The 20781-nt window shown below is 34.8% G+C and overlaps 1 pseudogene across 1 annotated transcript in view; it reads right to left on the bottom strand.

Moving 5' to 3' along the window:
• Positions 1–7132, bottom strand: part of LOC309839313 (putative P2Y purinoceptor 10) — a 61408-nt pseudogene extending 54276 nt beyond the window's left edge. Inside the window, exon 1 of the transcript in view lies at positions 7126–7132. The product of the transcript in view is annotated as a putative P2Y purinoceptor 10 (transcript). The remainder of the gene's footprint in view (positions 1–7125) is intronic.
• Positions 7133–20781: the final 13649 nt, after the last annotated feature.

Below are 20781 nucleotides of genomic sequence, written 5' to 3'. Positions count from 1 at the left end.
TTTATTAGTCTTAATAATATTTCTTGGGCTTCCCTGGTGGTGCAATGGTTGAGAATCTGCCTGCTAATCCAGGGGACACGGGTTTGAGCCCTGGTCTGGGAAGATCCCACATGCTGAGGAGCAACTAGGCCCGTGAGCCACAACTACTGAGCCTGTGCATCTGGAGCCTGTGCTCCACAACAAGAGAGGCCACAATAGTGAGAGGCCCGCACACTGAGATGAAGAGTGGCCCCCGCTTGCCACAACTAGAGAAAGCCCTTGCACAGAAATGAAGACCCAACACAGCCAAAAATAAATAAATAAATTAAGGAGCCAGATTAAAATAATAATATTAATAAAATAATAATAATAATAATATTTCTTTGGATCTGTCTTCTTAGGCAAGGGCAACAAAACTAAGTTATTTTTTTTAACTAGAACTGTACCAAACTAAAAAAGCTTTTGCACAGCAAAGGAAACCATCAACAAAATAAAAAAACAACCTATTAAATGGGGGAATATATTTGCAAATTATATATCTCATGGGGGGGTTAATATCCAAAATATATAAAGAAATCAGATAACACAACATCAAAAAAAGCAATCTAATTAAAAAATGAGCAGAGGACCTGAATAGATATTTTTCTAAAGAAGACATACCAATGGCCAACAGACACTTGAAAAGATGCTCAAAATCACTAATCATCAGGGAAATGCAAATCAAAACCACAATGAGTTACGACCTCACACCTGTCAGAATGGCTATCGTCAAAAAGACAATGATTAAGAAGTGTTGGTGAGGATGTGGAGAAAAGAGAACCCTAGTGCAGTATTGGTGGTGCAGTCACTATGGAAAAAGTATAGGATCCTCAAAATATTAAAAATAGAACTACTAAACAATCCCGCGATTCCCCTTCTGGGTACTTACCTTAAGAAAACAAGAACACTTGTTCAAAAATATATATATGCACCCCTGGACTTCCCTGGTGGTGCAGTGGTTAATAATCCTCCTGCCAATGCAGGGGATATGGGTTTGAGCCCTGGTCTGGGAAGATCCCACATGCCATGGAGCAGCTAATACCATGTACCACAACTACTGAGGCTGCACTCTAGAGCCCTAGAGCCACAGCTACTGAGCCTGCGTGCTGCAACTACTGAAGCCCGCATGCCTAGAGGCCATGCTCCACAACAAGAGAAGCCACCTCAATGAGAAGCCTGCCCACCACAACAAAGTAGCCCTCATGCACTGCAACTAGAGAAAGCCCATAAGCAGCAACGAAGACCCAGTGCACCCAAAAATAAATAAATGAATAAATTTTTTAAAAGATATATGTACCCCTATGTTCACTGCAGCATTATTTACAATTGCCAACATATGGAAGCATCCTAAATGTCCATCAAGATATGAATAAATTGTGGAGATTTAAGAGAAGAACAAATACCATATGCTAATGCATATATATGGAATCTAAAATTAAAATGGTTCTGAATAACCTAGGGGCAGGACAGGAATAAAGACGCAGGTGTAGAGAATGGACTTGAGGACACGGGGAAGGGGAACGGGAAGCTGAGATGAAGTGAGAGAGTAGCATGGACATATATACACTACCAAATGTAAAATAGATAGCTAGTGGGAAGCAGTCACATAGCACAGGGAGATCAGCTCGGTGCTTTGTGTCCACCTAGCAGGGTCGGATAGGGAGTGTGGGAGGGAGACTCAAGAGGGAGGAGATATGGGGATATGTGTTTATGTATAGCTGATTCACTTTGTTATAGCGCAGAAACTAACACACCATTGTAAACCAATTATACTCCAATAAAGATGTTAAAATAAAAAATATATGAATAGGTAAGATTTTATATATATATATACATATATATATATATATATCACATATTACTCAGCCATTAAAAAGAATGAAATCTTCCATATGTGACATCTGGGTCATCCTAGAGCATATTATGCTAAATGAAATAAGTCAGACAGAGGAAAACAAGTGCTACATGATATCAGCTATATACGGATTCTAAAAAACAAAACAAATGAACAAACACAACAAAACAGAAACAGACATATAGATACAGAGAAAAAATTGGTGGTTGCCAGAAGGGAGGGGATGAGGGGTTGGGCAAAATAGGCATTAAGAGGTACAAGCTTCCTGTTATAAAATAAGTCACAGGGATATAATATATAGCATAATAAATATAGTCAATAATACTTTAATAATTCTGTATGGTTATAGATAGTTACTAGTTATTGTGGTGATCATTTTGTAATGTATTTGATTACCAAATCACTATGTTGTATACGTGAAACTAACATAATATTGTATGTCAATTATACTTCAATTTAAGAACAACAAAAATTGACAAAGGACATGAATAACCAATATCCTGAAAAGCACATGAAAAGATACTAAACATCACTAGTCATTAGAAAAATGTGATTTAGAGTCCCAATGAGATATCATGATATACCTATTAGAATTATAAAATAAAAAATGCTGACAATAGCAAGTACTGACTAGGATTAAGAACTGGATCTCAAATGTGCTCCTGTTAGAAATGGTAAATGGTACAACTAACTGGAAAACATTTTGACAGTTTTTTGCAAAACTAAGCATGCACTTACTATATAACCTAGAAATTCCACTCCGGTATTTAAGTAAATATTGAAGAGAAATCAAAACATGTCCACAAGAAAAGGGAACCCTCCTGCACTGTTGGTGGGAATATAAATTGATACAGCCACTATGGAGAACAGTATGGAGGTTTATTAAAAAACTAAAATTCGAATTACCATATGACCCAGCAATCCCACTACTCGGCATATACCCTGAGAAAACCATAATTCAAAAAGATGTATGTACCACAATGTTCATTGCAGCATTATTTATAATATCCAGGACATGGAAGCAACCTAAATGTCCATCAACAGATGAATGGATAAAGAAGATGTGCCACATATATATACAATGGAATATTACTCCACCATAAAAAGGAACGAAATTGAGTTATTTGTAATGAGGTAGATGGACCTAGAGTCTGTCATACAGAGTGAAGTAAGTCAGAAAGAGAAAAACAAATACCAGATGCTATCGCACATACATGGAATCTAAAAATACAGTACTGATGAACCAAGTAGCAGTGCAGGAATAAAGGTGCAGATTTGGAGAATGGACTTGAAGACACAGGGGGGAAAGAGAAAGCTGGGATGAAGTGACAGAGTAACATTGACATATATACACTACCAAATGTAAAATGTATGGCTAGTGGGAAGCTGCTGTGTAGCACAGGGAGATCAGCTTGATGCTTTGTGCTGACCTAGAGGGGTGGAATAGGGAAGGTGGGAGATAGGCTCTAGAGGGAGGGGATATGGGGATATATGTATACATTTAGCTGTTTCACATTGTTGTACAGCAGAAACTAGCATGACACTGTAAAGCAATTATACTCCAATAAAGATATTTTTAAAAAGACATGTCCACACAAAAACTTGTATATGAATTTTCATAGAAGCTTTATTTGTAATATTCTAAAGATGTAAACAACCCAAATACCCTTTGGTGGATGAATGGATAAGCTTACTGTGGTATATACATACATTCTAATAGTATTTAGCAATAAAAATGAAGCAACTAATGATACATACAATAACTTGTATAGGTCTCAAGGACTGTTTCCTAAGTGAAAAAAACCAGTCTGAAATGGTTACATTTGTATAACATCCTCAAAATTATAGAATTATAGAGATGGAGAAACATCAGTAGTTGCCAGAGTGTTAGGGATGGGAGGAATTTGTGTTGTAAAGTTGTAGTACAAATGTATTTTTTGTTGTTGTGGATGACGGAACACATGAATCATGATTGTGGTGGTTACACAAATATACACATATGATAAAATTTTATAGAATTATACATACAAACACATACAAATGAGTGCATGTAAAAACTGACAGAATCTAAATAAGGTCTACAGTCTAGTTAATAGTATTATATCAATATCAGTTTCCTGGTTTTGATAATGTACTACCGTTTTTTAAGATTTTATCACTGCGGAAATCCGGGTGAAGGGTATATGGGGATGCTCTATACTATTTTTTATAACTTCTTGTGGGTCTAAAAGTATTTCAAAATAAAAGTTAGGAAAGAAGTCTTCCTTCTGATATGCACTGAAGCCTAATTGGCTGGCTCCATGAAGAAACCAATCAGAAAGGACTTATCTCAGGTTTTTCATGTATAACACATTTTGGAGGAATCGTGTTATGATCTACCAAATCGTGGCTTCCCATGCTATTATTTGTCGTAAACGCTGATCCACAATTATGAAATATGTTTCTGCTTGGTTTTTTTTGACATACAAATCACTATCTGGCTTTGGCAAGTATAATTACAAATCCTTCAGAAGTCTCTCTGGAAAAGAACAAAAAAACAAAAACAAAAACAAAATGTGCTCATTCTGAAGCCGTTGAATTGAATCTCTCATCAGAGCCAGCTCTCAGGCAAGACAGTCAGGAAATCTTATTGTAAGTTCCTACCAACTCTGCAATCTCTGACTTACAGAGATGCAGCATTATTGTTGTATTCTAAAATCAGGAAAGAAAATTTAACCCCAGGATTTTTCATAGTTATAAGTTGTTGGCTAGGTATGGAACATGTGCCTTAAACACTTCTGGTTAATAAGTAAGCAGGGTATGTGAAGTCAGTTTCCTTTCCATTACCCTGCATGGCCTCCCTTTTTGCTCCCATTGCCCTCTTTTCAATTACCTAGTACCTTCTGAAGTGCCAATTTTCTTGTTTCAGAAAATCTAGCAGCTGACTAATAAATCTAGCTCATAAGCTCATTCACTTAGACTTCTTACCACTCCCAGGAACATTTATATTCAAGAAATAAGAATTTAGAGAGACAGTAAGTAACTTCTGAAAATAGATTACTAATAAGGGCCTTTCTGGTTGGAGGCAGACACACGGGTAGGGCTAGGAGACACATCAGGTTGGGGGTGCCTTCTCCCAATCTCAAAATAATACTTTTAATTTGTTGCTAATTTTCAAGTCTAATTCTAGTAATATGTCATCATTTAATACCCCCAGAAATTAGGGACAAGTATTATTTTCCAATCTTGAGCAATAATTTTGACCAAGTGGAAAATTGTCTCTAGTCCTAGTGAATAATTTCTAGTCTTCTAGGACACCCACATTCACAGCTGCAGAAAGCAAGACCTCAGCACAGTCAGCCAACAGCAAACCCTCCCTCCCTGTAAGGCTCTACTAAGCACCAGATTTAGGCTAAACTTTGCTATTAGGGCTACAGAGATGACTAATTTCTTCCCCCCAACCCCAGGACCCAGTCTTAGAAGCTGGTTAAACAGCCAGCCTCCTTCTCAGTCAACTTGCTTGATAGGTGGAGGAAGGGAAGAAGATTGGGAAGAAAAAACTCAACCCAGAGCTTACAAGTCTGCTGAGGAGATATTTTCTTCATAGTCCTACCAAAGCACAACTGCTGGGGAAAATCATTCCAAGGAGCACTGCTGACCTCAGCTCTTTTGGAGGTTCCCAAAGCCCTGCAGCCATCTAGCCTGCCAGGATTTCATACATTATCCCATGTCTCAGCCACTTTGGAACTGCTTCCATAGAGGAAAACCCCACCTATACTTGTGGTCAGAGAGATTAGGCAGAGCTGTTTTCAATATCCTACTTTATGGTGCCACTTGGCAACCATAATATGCATATGGTGCCATCCTGTGAGTCATGCTTATGTAGCCTACAGCTGTTAGCTACATTTCATTTCTGGAAAATAAAGCTAATAGTACAATAAAGTCTTTATTCTGATATTTCACTGTAAAATCTACATTAAGCATCTTTTACTAAAAGGGAGTTTAGTGTCTCCAACTCTAACCTGGGAGAATTCAGTGTATAAAAAATTCTGTCATACAGAGTGAAGTAAGTCAGAAAGAAAAAGACAAATACCGTATGCTAACACATATATATGGAATTTAAGAAAAAAAAATGTCATGAAGAACCTAAGGGTAAGGCAGGAATAAAGACGCAGACATCCTAGAGAACGGACTTGAGGTTATGGGGAGGGGGAAGGGTGAGCTGTGACAGAGCGAGAGAGAGTCATGGACATATACACACTAACAAACGTAGTAAGGTAGATAGCTAGTGGGAAGCAGCCGCATGGCACAGGGATATTGGCTCGGTGCTTTGTGACAGCCTGGAGGGGTGGGATAGGGAGGGTGAGAGGGAGGGAGACGCAAGAGGGAAGACATATGGGAACATATGTTTATGTATGACTGATTCACTTTGTTATAAAGCAGAAACTAACACACAATTGTAAAGCAATTATACCCCAATAAAGATGTTAAAAAAAATACACTGATTTGCTCATATCATGAGAAGCTTTCAGTATTACCAGATCTCACAGAGATCTTAGGTGACTTGCACTAACTTCTCTAGGACCTATATAATTTTTACTTATTCTGAATAATCTTGCATACTTAAGAATCAAACTCCATGTGTGAAATTAGCGGATTTTTTAAAGGGCAATGGCTGTTTTATTATTTCAAATAAGGAAAATGGAAGGAATTCCTTCTAACAAAGACAGCACAGCACTTGGAGCCCCTTCCTGAAATATCTCCCATGTTCTCAAATTAAAAATACATCCAAGGAAATGTTCATTGTAAATTGAGAATCAGCCCCTATGAGATTTGACAGCTGTGCTAGCTTCTATGGCTGGATGAAAATATTTTTGTGCTATTTGAAGTTCTCATTTCAGACCCCAAAAGGCATGCATGAAAAATGTCCTAATCAAAGGAAACTGTCAAATCTCATCTTATGAAAAGATTTAGGCATTTAAATGTATTTACCATTTGAATGCAGCTTAATTTGGTTGACAAAACCCTGGATTTAAAATTTCAAGTTTTTTCCCCCACTGCACACACTAACAGAAATGCATTCAATCAATGACTATTATAATTTTAACACATATTTGTTAGAAACAGTGTTTAACTCTGGTCTCCTGGTTTATATATCAATGGCATGTTGCAGAGAAAGGAGCTTTCTATCTAGACAGCCACATTTCTTTACACAAAGCATGCAGCAGTTTCAGTGAACACGTTAACCACTTAAACTTATAAATAGATATTACCTCACTGGAGTCTCCATTCTTCATAACAATATATCCTTCAGAACTTCAGAAGATATTAGCAGATTCAGGATTACATTTTCAATGGAAGCAGCAGAAATTCACATTGTCGATTTCAATTCACAGAGATATTTAAGTTAGATGTTTTAATGTATGAAAAGAAATCCAAGAACCTCACCCTTTTACCCAGATATCCTGTAGAGAACTGCAGGCTTGTACAGCTACAAAAGGAAGTAATGTAGTTTATTTAGTAAAACAGGAAAAAAAAACAAAATTGTTTACCTCTAATGGGAGGTAGAACTGTTAGTCATCATCACTCAGTTTAGGAAAACATTCCCCTTAGAGGATACTGTGGGCAAAGAAAATTGAAATTTTTTCTTTGATAAATTCAGAGTTTCCATGATTTGTACACTTCAATCAGGAACAGAGTATCTGACTTTAATTTGCCACATATTACCATAGTTTTCTCAGTTTATTCTGAAAGTTTAAAGTACAAAAATCCAGCTTAACTGTTAGAATTTTACTTTGCTGTTAAAAAATAAAGTAAAAATAACTTGTAATATCTTTAAAAAGCTGATCATTTTTTAACAGAGAACATTAAAGATTTTTTTTACAATAATTCCCCATTGTCTATTCATGTGTTTTGTTCCTAACCAATGACTTCTTCCTGCTTCACAGTCTTGCAAGAAGTCTACTTCTTGGGAGAATTCATTTGTAATACTCTGAAGACTATCAGCAGGCTATTCCATAACTTGATAAACTTACAGAAGATATTATACTTCCAAACATCACTAGATCCCATAGATGCTATGGCTGCTGTTTTTAACTAATGACATAAAGACATGTGTCTTTGTGTTGAAAAGAGAATGTGTCAAAAATGCACTGAACTTCTTGATATGCACACACCCATCTTACTCTATCATCTTTTTTCTCTTTCTTTTTCTTTCTTTCTTTCCTTCTTTCTTTCTTTCTTTCTTTCTTTCTTTCTTTCTTTCTTTCTTTCTTTCTTTCTTTCTTTCTTTCTTCCTTCCTTCCTTCCTTCCTTCCTTCCTTCCTTCCTTCCTTCCTTTCTTTCTGCTTTCTCTGTGTATGTATGAGTGCATGTGAGTCAAATATGATTTTTAGATAGGTTATACGAGCTAAATGTTTTTAAGCCATATTGAAGTATTTAGAATATTGGCTGTGCTCTTCCACATTGTCTGTTTCAAGTGTTAATGGGTGGTAATAATAGGAATTTCCTTCGGAATCTTGAAAAACCTTATTGGGTTACCAAAATGGAATAATTGGAAGTCACCAGAAAGAATATGCTTAACGGTGTCTCTCATAAAGCTTTCTGAGGCATTTGTGGGGGGTTAAGCATTGCCCTCTTCATACATTTGTCTTTGAAAGTGCTAATTTTAACATATTATATCCTTAACACTGTATTGGGAATGGGTTGTTTGTGTAACTTTAGGCATGGGTGGAAGAGAAATAAAATGCCTAAAAACTGGAAAAAGTTGCTCAGAAAGGTGTGGTAAGGATTCCAAAGACAAACTTTCAGGATTTCATAAACTTGACATTGACTGGTCCCATTAGAAGGATTCGTTAATAGCCATTCAACTGACTTTTGTCTGATAATGTATTAAATGCAGAGAGAGCAAAGCTTTGAAACCAAAAAAGTGGGTAAGCTATTTGGAGTAGGTCTCATTAATTCCTTCCCAAAATGTCAGTTCTACTATTGATGTAGTTATAGTTTGTGGGTGTAAGATTTTAAATGCCTCTTGGGGACCTTCTTTTGCTTTTGGATCTTTTCCTTTCCATATTATTTTGGACCTGTTTATATGGAAGAAAAATCAAGTGATCATGACATTGTTATAAGCCATGGGCCTTCGATAAAAGTTTGGCATACAGAAGTAATGTAAACAAAGCCAGGGCTGCTGGACAGGGTTGTGCAGTATGAAAGAGTGACTATCCAAGATGTTCATGGGAACTGAAATCTAAGGCAGCGCTTAAGCATGGTGCTGCTTCACCTAGAAGAAGACGTGTAACTTTTTTAATTTACAAAAGGCAAACCTTTTAACCAGAGGACTATGATAGGCTGAGAGGGACACTTGATTCCTAATTTTATAAGGAAACAAGATGAACTGAAAATTACATCGATCAAATATATTATTTCTAAAAATCTCCTGAAGATAGTTTACAAATATATTGGTGATGCAGTGAGTCTGAAGGCAAGGAAACCAGTCAGGAGTATTGTAATAGTGTAAGCATGAATTGATAAGGATTTGAAGTTACAAATTGTCATGAACAATCCATGAGCAATTGAAAATTGGAGTTGAGAAAGAAAGACTCAATACCAAGAAGTGAGATAGGCTATTAGAAAGTAATAGATTTAATTGTTATCCCATCAAAAGGAGGTAGTCAGGAGATTAGCTGCTTTAAAGAGTGATGTGATGATTACATAGTAGTACTGCCAGACAATAAGACTGAGTAGCCAGCCAGGTTTACCTTTTCCTTGTTCTACTTTCTAGGACACTCAGAGTTGAGTTTAGTGTTTTGAATTCCTTGTTCCGTGTCCTTATCACAATCCTCTTCTCTTCTTCCTCTAAATCAGGACATCTCACCCTTCATTTCATGGATGGATCTCCATAGTCTCATAAAACTCTTGAAATTATGGGCAAACTGCTAATGGACTTTTATTGTAAATTTAATATTATTTTAGCTATCACGTTTAGAATTGTTTTTATTGTAAACTACCTTCAAATTTACATTTGGGAAAATGAATAGGAGACATAAAGAGATGAAAAATGATAGATAGATAGATAGATAATCATTACTGTTACAGCATCTGGAAGTGAGTAAATAGACTTGGGAGTCATCATTTCAAGATTCAAATAAGAAGAAAAGTTCAACTAGAAGCAGACTCAGTACTCAGAAGTTTAGTTTAAGCAGGAGGAAATGGGAATGATAAAAATTCTAAAAAAAAAAAGTCTCATAACCTATTATAGAGAATTAATTACACATCAGCAACACAGGAAAATTGTGACCAGTGTTCTGAGAAGAAATAATTCCTGAACTCGTATCATGTACTGGGAGTGAGTAAACAAGATTGTACAAGGTGTGGCTGTGTACTAAAGGAGCAAAGACAAACAAGAAGAAAGACCATTTTACTGTGTCCCTGCACACTGTGGCAGGTCATATTGGTGGTTACAATAGAAAATAATGGATTTGAGAGAGGTTACAAAGAAAGAAACAATTGATTTTTGCATTTCACTGATTTGGGGGACTGAAAGAAATTGGATAATCAACGATTACTATGCTTTGAGCCTAGGTCACTGGCTGAATGATTGTGTCAACTACAAATTGACACTTGTCATGGGCATTTCCATCTACCTCTACAAGGATTAAATCAGGTGCTGCTGCAGCTGTTGACTTTCAACATCCCCTGAAAGGAGTTCAGTGTGGAGAGCAGAAATGAGGCACTCTGTGGTCTGAGAAAAAACGGCAGAACAGATCTTCAGATAGTTATACATTTTCAGGAGCTGATTTTATGAGCCCAATTCTTGTATCTCCTCATATCTAGAAAAGCTCTAAAATCTTTCATGGTAATGTCTGCTCCTTGTGCCTGGCAGTAACCCTCATGAGACTAGCAGAAACCTTCTGAAAAAAAAAATATATATATATATGCTTGATTGCATGTACTTCCCCTTCATCAAATTCACATATATATTGACTTTCCCCCTACCTCTTTGGAGTAGTTTCTCAGAGCTATCTGAAATGTTATCTACAGGTTATAGTCCTTATTTTGCCCAAAATAAAACTTAACTCACAGCTCTCACAATGTGAATTTTTTTAAGTCAGGCAATGGTTTCAAAAATCTCTTCAACAAGTATTTATTAAGCAACTAGTACTTGGAAGGCACTGTGCTCAGTGGTACAGTGATGAATAGGTCATGGCTCTTGTTCTCAAGATTTTTTTTTACATATTGGGATTTTTGTTCCTACTAGAAGGAACATCATTAGAGAGAAACACCCTCACTCCTTTGAAGAGTAGACAGGAAGAAAAAAAAGCTCATGGATAGTTTATCTAATAATCAAAAGCTAAGTTTTCCATATAAATACACTGCGCAAATATAAATTGACTTGTTAAGATGATCATCTTTCCTCTAATTTGTATGAGCCTATCCCCTAATACATCTTTATCTGAGCCCACCCCATTCTTGCTTTCAGAAATTTATCCCACTGAAAGACAGCATAACAAATTTCAGTATGTTTCACCTATTTGGGTGGTGAGAGAGATAGCTTTCTAGACCCCTTTAAACAACATTGATTTTTTCTTGGCACCATTAAATAATGAGAATTTCTGTGCAGAGAAATTTGTGACATTGCAATATTACATTCATTGAAATGGTTGATTAGAAGTAATTGACCTAATTTTACTGGTGTCTTAACCTGACCAGAACAAGCAAATCTGCTTCAAGCTCTGTCACATATTTCTGTGAAATTAAACTGTAGGGATCCTGTTTTCACATTTCTTATAGTTTGTGATGAGCTTTCAAGAAAGTTGTAGTTATTTCTCAAATTTGTAGCATTGTCTCAGAGACATTTTTTCTTTTATCTTTAAAAAACATCGAAGTCATTTTAAAAACTAAGCTATAGTTTCTCATGGGATGCTGAAGTTTTCACAATTATGTATGCAGCAATAAATTTAGGCTTTCAGGAATTTATTTTAGAATGAGGGTTTATTTAATTTTTGCCTATGTTGTAGGTCCTATTAAAATGCAAAAGTTGTTAATTTGCGTTCTCTTTGTTCCTTAAAAAACTGGTTAAAAGGAATTTGCTTCTGTACAAATGTACTTAACAGGTTAATTCCACAAACACTTACTGAAAATCTATAACATACCAGAAACTTCTGGGTGCAGGATGAATACATGAGTGAAAATCACGGGGTCTTCTGAGGAATCTCAAAGTTTCACTTTACAATGAAAATTTAAGTTACATATGTTATCTTGTAATCCTTAGAGAAACCTTATATGAATATTATTACCTCCATTTTACTGATGAAGAATCTGAGGCTTAAAATCTTCCTCAAACAACTTGTCCAAGGTTACACAACTATAAGTAGCTTGGCCAGGATTTCAAACCATGCCCATCCAGGGCCTCTGTTCTTTTAAGTAAATTATGTTGCTTCCTTCATGAGAAGGATACTTTGCCTTCTTTTTCACACTTTATGTAATATTCAACATAAAATTTTGCATGGATTAATCAATCATATGTTGACTAATTTATGAATAATATCCATCAGCTATATGAAAAAGGTCACTCTTGAAAGTGAGCCAAAAAGAACCTTTTTTTGTTACACACTTGCTGTACAGCCTCATTTAGCTTCTTGATGAAAGACTATCACTTTTCAGGTGGGAAAGCATATAATGCGAGATGTAACCACAAAAAAAAGAAGGAGACCTTCTCACAGGGCTTTTCAGGTGCCTGAGTGCACTCTCAAATACATTTGTGTGAGGGAAATATAGGGCATAATCTGACCTGTAGTTTTTCCATCCTCTCCTATTGATTTACTTCTAAAGCCAACGTTTCTTAAACTTAAGCACTCTGGTACGTGCTGGGTATTCAGCAATTATTAAAAACATAGTCCCTGACTTCCACGGATTTACAATTTAATCAGATTTTTAACAATCCACTTCACTTTATATATCTATTATAACTCAATAAACCTTAAAAAATAGTCTACTTTGTAAAAGTTGTGTGACTTCCCTTATTTGAAGGACCCATTGACACAACCAGGACCTATTTTTAGAAGCATCTGAGCCTTCTGGGAGTGATTTTAGTGTTCACCAAATGCTTCCAAGTAGTGCATAAAATGCCAAATGTTGGCAGTCCAGCTCTCCAACTGCAGACTTTGATTTCAATTAAAACGCCGACCCCCTCGCCTGGGTTAATATTTTAATCTGTGGTCTATGAGATCCTTAATGGTATATATTCTACCTAATTCACCCCTAACACTAGCCCAGTGCCCTGTACATAGTAAGCGCTGTAAGTTGAGAAAGAATGAACAAGTCACTCCTGCTTCAACATAAATAAAGGAAAACTTTTGAATATGAGGAAAAATGGCATATAAATACCTTTAAGGCAGAAATTGGGGGGCAACTAAGAAGAAGAGGAAATTGAAACAAAAAACAAAATTACTCTCCTTTATTTTTTGATAAAAGTTCAATTCTGGTTTACTAAAATATTTCAAAAACTCTTTGAGCTCTACCAACACTCCCTGACACTAAAACATTCCTCTGTGGCCAAGTCAGTGTCCATGTTCTATACCCCAGTGACCCTGGGCTGTCCAACAGATTACCTCTTTTATTCTTTCCTATGAAATATGTATTCTGAAAAGCCACCAATGGACCACAGTAAAACATATAATCTATTGAAAATCAATTAATATCATTTCTGTGCCCATATTTATAACTGGCTCTTGCTTCAGGAATCTAAAGGGGTCATTGAGTATTCAAAATAAATGAGAAAAAGGAAATAAGTACCTGAAATATATTGCTTATAACCTTGGGATGACAATTTAGAAGGGCTCTAAAAGAGAGTCTATTCAAAAGAGAGGAAAGAGTGATATAGGTTTGTTCTGTTTGTCTTTCAGTGAAATCTACTTAATATTTCCTCCAGAAATAAATCCAGGGGGAAATATTACTTTGGGGTTCTTATGATGCAATTTAACTTGGTTTGATCTGTTTCCATATATTTAATATCCAAACAGATGTCAGCACTTTTTGTGGACCTAAGACCCCACTTTATTTTTTTTCAATCTGTATGATACTGATACTTAATGTCTTAGACAGCATCTTGGCTTTGGTAGGAACATTTCTAGGTTAAGGGCCAAACCCTAATTCTTAATAAGAATGTTGGTTTGGGCAGGGCCTGGAAATCATCTGAGCCACTTATAATAAGCTGGTGAAGGTACTGCTGATTATTAAAGACCAGGTGTTAACATTAATATGTTTTGAGAAATCACAAAATTAATGTACATAAATCTGTTGCATTTCTATGCACTAATAATGAGCTATGAGGAAGAGAAATTAAGAAAACAATCCCATCAAAAAGAAGAAAATACCTAAAAATAAATCTAACTAAGGAGGTAAAAGACCTGTACTAAGAAAACTATAAGACATTCATGAAAGAAATTGAAAATGACACAAGCACATGGAAAGATATACCATGTTCCTGGATTGGAAAGATTAATATTGTTAAAATGTACTACTACTCAAAGCAATCTACAGAATTAATTTAATCCCTACCAAAATACCAATGGCATTTTTCACAGAACAAGAACAAAATAATTTAAAAATTTGTGTGGAAACACAGAAGACATGAATAACCAAAGCAATCTTGAGAAAGAAGAACAGAGTTGGAGGTATCATGCTGCTTGACTTCCGACTACACTACAAAGCTACAGTAATCAAAAAATATGGTACTGGTACAGAAATAGACATGTAGCTCCATGGAACAGAGTAGAGAGCCTAGAAATAAACCCACATACTTATGGTCAATTAATCTATGACAAAGGAGGCAAGAATATACAATGCAGAAAACACTGTGTTTTCAATAGTAGTGCTGGGAAAATTAGACAGCTACATGTAAAAGAACAAAATTAGAATATTCTCTAACACCATATACAAAAATAACTCAAAATAAATTAAAGAAATCCATTATTAAATGTAAGGCAAGAAACCATAAAACTTCTAGAAGAAAACATAGGCAGAACATTCTTTGACATAACCTTAGCACTAATTTCTTGAATCTATCTCCTAAGGTAAAGAAAACAAAAGCAAAACTAAACAAATGAAAACTAATTAAACTTAAAGGCTTTTGCACAACAAAGGAAACCATCAACAAAACAAAAAGACAACCTACAGAATGGGAGAAAATATTTGAAAATCATATGACCAATAAGGGGATAATATCTAACATATATAAAAGCAGCTCATTCAGCTCAACATCAAAAAGAAAAAAAAAAGAAAAAAATAGACCGAAGACTTTAACAGACATTTTCCAAAGAAGACATACAGATAGCTAACAGGCACATGCAAAGATGCTCAACATGGCTAATTATTAGAGAAATGCAAACCAAAACAGCAATGATGCATCACCTCACAATGGCCAGAATGGCTATCATCAAAAAGTCTACATATAATAAATGCTGGAGAGAATGTGGAGAAAAGGGAACCCTTGGACACTGTTGGTGGGAATGTAAATTTCTGCATTCACTATGGACAACAGTTAAGGTTCCTCAAAAAAACTAATAATAAAACTATAATGTGGCCCAGTAATTCCACTCCTGGGTATATATATAAAGAAAATGAAAACACTAATTTGAAAGAACATATGCATTCCAATATTCATAGCAGTATCATTTACAATAACAAAGATAAAGAAACAACCTAAGGGTTTATCACCAGGTGAATGGATAAAGAAGATGTGGTATATACATACAATGGAATACTACTCAGCCATAAGAAAGAATGAAATTTTGCCATTTGCAACAACATAGATAGACCTGGAGGGTATTATATTTAGGGAAATTAGTCAGACTGAGAAAAACAAATATTGGATGTTATCACTTACATGAAGAATCTAAAAAAATTTTTTTTTTAATGAATGAATATAACAAAAAAGAAAGAGGGCTTCCCTGGTGGTGCAGTGGTTGAGAGTCCGCCTACCGATGCAGGCGACATGGGTTCGTGCCCCAGTCTGGGAAGATCCCATGTGCCATGGAGCGGCTAGGCCTGTGAGCCATGGCCGCTGAGCCTGCGCGTCCAGAGCCTGTGCTCTGCAACAGGAAAGGCCACAACAGTGAGAGGCCCACGTACAGGAAAAAAAAAAAAAAAGAAAGAGACACAGATATAAAGAATCAAATAGTAGTCACCAGTGGAGAGAGGGAAGTGGGGAGGGTAAGATAGGGAGGGGTAAGGGAATAAGAGGTACAAACTACTATATACTAAATATGTAATCTACAAAGATATATTGTACAGCACAGGGAATATAGCCAACATTTTATAATGACTTTAAATGAAGTATAATATGTAAAAATTTTGAATCACTATGTTGTACACCTGAAACTAATATAATATTGTAAATAAACTGTACGTCATAAAAATAGATGTGCTTTGAGACTCATTCAGGAGAAATCTAAGCACAAGATTTCACAAAGCTAATTGTTATGTCAAACAACTTTAAAAAGATTCAAGATTAAGGGGATGAAGGAAGAGAGCCAAGTATACATAAGAATTTAGCATTAACTCATGACACTGGACATCTGAGATAAGTATAACTTATTTTCTGTATACTATACATTAAATTACAAATGAAGCCTATTTGTGGCAATGAGAAAATAATTCAACCTTTGCTGAAGCCAACATTTCAAGCCAGTGAGGTAATATTAAGCAGATATTTACATAATTTTGTTATAGGGAATACAAAACATCAAATGCAAGAGAAAAGAAAATGGGGTTGACACTTTAAAAATTAAAAACATATGCATTAAAAAACATTATAAGAAACTTATAAAGTAAATGACTAGCTCTGGGCAAATATTTGTCATCAATATTTGGGTCATATCATTAATGAAGAGCTTTTATAAGTCAGTGGAAAAACTTTAAAGTTTTAATACAAAAATGAACATAAGATGTGCAGGAAATAAAGGGGAGAGGAAACAATAACAGCTGATAAACATTTGAACAAACCATTCTCCTCATGCTCAACTAAAGAAATGAAAATTAAAACTATTAAATGGGTGATTTTTACTTCTGGAACTCTGTAGTAGATGTGCTTTTCCCTGTTTTTCCCACTAAGTACAGCTAAAAGCCTTGGACATTATATATTAAAAAACATGAAAAGACCCTAAAAGATATAAAGAAGACAGATGGTTTAGGTACCCTAGGAGCTGAACAGCAACAGAGCAGTGAATTTCCTAGATTTTCTTTTTGCCTCATATATCACAAATGTGATGCTAGAGAAGCAGAACCTAGGAATATCAATGGGTGCAGATTAGAAAAATCCCACAAAACCCTTTTTTCTCAGCCAAAGGAAAAGAAAAGATGCATCCTAGCACTGGACAGGGTGGAATCAGAGGAGAACTTGCAGAGATTCAGTATTTTCAACAGTGATAACAAGGGTAGCATCCCTCACAGTATCAGTGGAGGTCACATGGAAGCAGAAACAAGGCAATCATCACCCACAAGTGTCAAAAGAGGTAAACTGGGGAAATTAAAATTCCATGCCACCTGTCAGTAATAAGATAACATTCCCTTTCCTGCACTTGAATGGTGTCAGAGGCGGCCTACCTAAAGAGAAGATTTAAATAAGGTTCAGTGTCTCATAACACAATAACAAAAATTTCCAGGTTTTAATTAAAATGTGCTCATCATAACAATAGCCAGAAAAATTAAAATATGAATATGAAAAGATAAAAAGAGATGACAACACTGAGATGATGCAGATGTTAGAATAATGTGGCAATCATTTCAAAGTAGTCATCATAAAAATTCTTCAGTGAGTAATTATAAACACACTTGAAACAAATGAAAAAACAGGAAGTATCAGCAAAGAAACAGAAAGTTTCTGAAAAAAGAGAATATAATAAAACTTCAAAAAGGAAAATTAAAACTGAAAAAATAAAATTAAACAATATAAACAATAGAAGTAAAATAAACTGAAAAAAATTTTTGAAAACATACTCAGAGACCTATAGGACTCTAACAAAATATCTAACATTCATGTCCTTAGAGTGTCACAAATAAATCAAAATGGAATTCTAAAAAAAAAAGTAAAATAATCCACAAAGAGGCAGGAAAAAAATTGAGAAAATAAAACAGAGGGAACAAATAGCAAACAAGAAGTAAAAGGGCAGACTTAACCTCTAATATATCAATAATTACATTAAATATAAATGATCTAAATATCCCAATTAAAACACAAAGATTGGTAAGGTGGATTAAAAAAGAAAAACACAGATGAACTAACTGTGTCCTATCTACAAGACACTCATATCAATTATAATGATACAGGTAGATTGAAGGAAATAGGATGGGAAAAGATATACCATGTAAACATTAATTGAAAGAAAGCAAGAGAGATCAATTTCCAGAATGGTGGACTGTGGAGTGCAGTGGACAACCTTTCCTACAAAACAGCTATTTAACAAGAAAAGAATGTATGAATGTTTACTTAAAGTATCTAGAAATTTTCTGAAGGACATACAGCAATCAGAAACATTCACTCAAGAAAATCTACTAAACCCCATAACTGCATGAAACATAAACCATTCACACAGCAAACATAAGAGAGCTGAACTGATTAAGCTAATATCAGACAAATATAAATAAAAAACTATTACTGGAGATAAAAAGAGAAGATTTTAATAGTAAATGGGTAAATCCATCAGGAACATATTACAATTATACACATATAAACACCTATAAACAGAGTCCCAAAGTAAATGAAACAAAAAGATAGACTTGAAGAGAGATAAACAATTCAAGATAATAGAGATTTCAATACCCAGCTTTCAATAATAAACAGCAGACAAAGCAGAAGATCAACAAGAATACACAAAACTTGAACAACACTAAAGCAACTATACTTGCAGGTATTGTCAAAACATTCCACCCAACAAAATCAGAATACACATTTTTCTCAAGTGCATATGGAACATACTCCAAGATAGAATCTATGTTACACCATAAAATAAGTCTGAATATATATAAAAGTATTGATATCATATAAAGTATATTCTCAGAAAAAAAAGTGGAATGAAATTAGAAAATGACAACAGTAGGACATTTGGGAAATTCATAAACATGTGGAAATTTAAAATCACACTACTGATGACCAATGAGTCAAAAATGAATCACAAAGGAAATTTAAAATGCTTTGAGATAAATGAAAGTGAAAACACAACATACTAAAATTTATTGACCACAACAAAAGTGGTACTTTGAGTGAAATTTATTGATGTAAACACCTATATTAAAAAGAAGAAAGATATGAAATCAATGACTTAATCTTCCATCTTAAGAAAAGAATAATAAAGTAAACCTAGTTCAAGCAGAGGGATGAAAATAATAAAAATTAGAGGAGAAATAAATTAATTACAGAACAGTACAACAGGAGGAAAAATCAACAAATCAAAGAGTTGTTTAATTTAAAAGGTTTTTAAAAATGACAAACGTCTACCTAGATTGAAGAAGAACAAAGAAAGAAGACTCAAATTACTAAAATCAAAAATAAAAGAGCAATTATCACTAGTGAACTTAAAGAAATAAAATGGATTACAATGGAATAAAATGACAACTATATGCCAACAAATTAGATAAGCTAGATGAAAGGGATAAATTCATAGAAAGAAACAAATCAAACTCAATCTAGAAGAAAACTGAAAGCCTGAAAAGACCTATAAGAAAGAAAAGGAAACAGTATTAAATTTACTGAAACATTAAGTAAAATCTTCCCACAAAGAAAAGCCCCAAAACAGTTCCATTGGTGAAATCTACTAAATGTTTAAAGAAGAATTAACACGAATCTTTCACAAAATCTTGTAAAATAATTTAAAAATAAGGAACACTTCCCAGTTCATTCTAAATGGAGGCCAGTATTATAGTGATACCAAAATATGACAAAGACACCACGAGAAAAGTTCAGAGTAATATAATTTATGAATTCAGATGCCAAAATCCCCACAAAAATACTAGCCAGCTGTATTCAGCCACATCTAAAAAGAACTATACTCATGACAAAGTAGAAGTTACCTCATTAATGCTGGCTTGATTTAACAGCTGAAAACAAATTGATGTACTTCATCATATGAATAGAATATGAGGGAGGAAATGTAATCATCTCAGTAGATTCAGACAAAGGATTTTATATAATCCAACACATTTTCATCATAAAAATCCTAGGAAGGGAAGAAATAAAAGGAAACTAGTAATGCAAGGAAACTTCCTCAACCTGATTAAGAGCACCTATAAAAATGTAAATAATATCCTTCTTTTTTTATATCTTTATTGGAGTATAATTGCTTTACAATAGTGTGTTAGTTTCTGCTTTACAACAAAGTGAATCAGTTATACATATACATATGTTCCCATATCTCTTCCCTCTTGTGTCTCCCTCCCAATAACATCTTTCTTAATGTTCCTTCTAAGATTAAGAGAAATTAAACGAGGAGAAGAAATAAGTCTTCCAGATTGGAAAAGAAGTGTAAAACTCTAATTAAAGATGACATGATCTTGAATATAAAATATCTTAAAGAATATTAAAATTCATTTGAATTAATAAATGAGTTCAGCAAGTTTGCAGGATATAAGATTAAATACAAGACCAAATATAATCTAGAGATTGGCCAAGATTTCAGAGTAGTAAGACCCTGAGCTCACCTCCTCTTATGATCACATCAATATCACAACTATCTGCAGAACAACCATTGATGTAAAAGACTGGGATATACCAGAAAATATCTTCTACAACTAAAGATGAAAAGAAGGAACTAAAACAAGACAGGTAGGAAGAGTGGACACATGGCATAATCAAGTCCCATACCCCTAGGTGGGCAACCCACAATGTGGAGAATAATTACATTGCAGAGGTTCTCCCACATGAGTGAGAGTTCTGA

The sequence above is a fragment of the Grampus griseus genome, assembly GCF_964374135.1.
Source record: "Grampus griseus genome assembly, chromosome: X".
NCBI lineage: Eukaryota > Metazoa > Chordata > Mammalia > Artiodactyla > Delphinidae > Grampus > Grampus griseus.
This window is presented reverse-complemented; position numbering and strand designations above follow the sequence as displayed.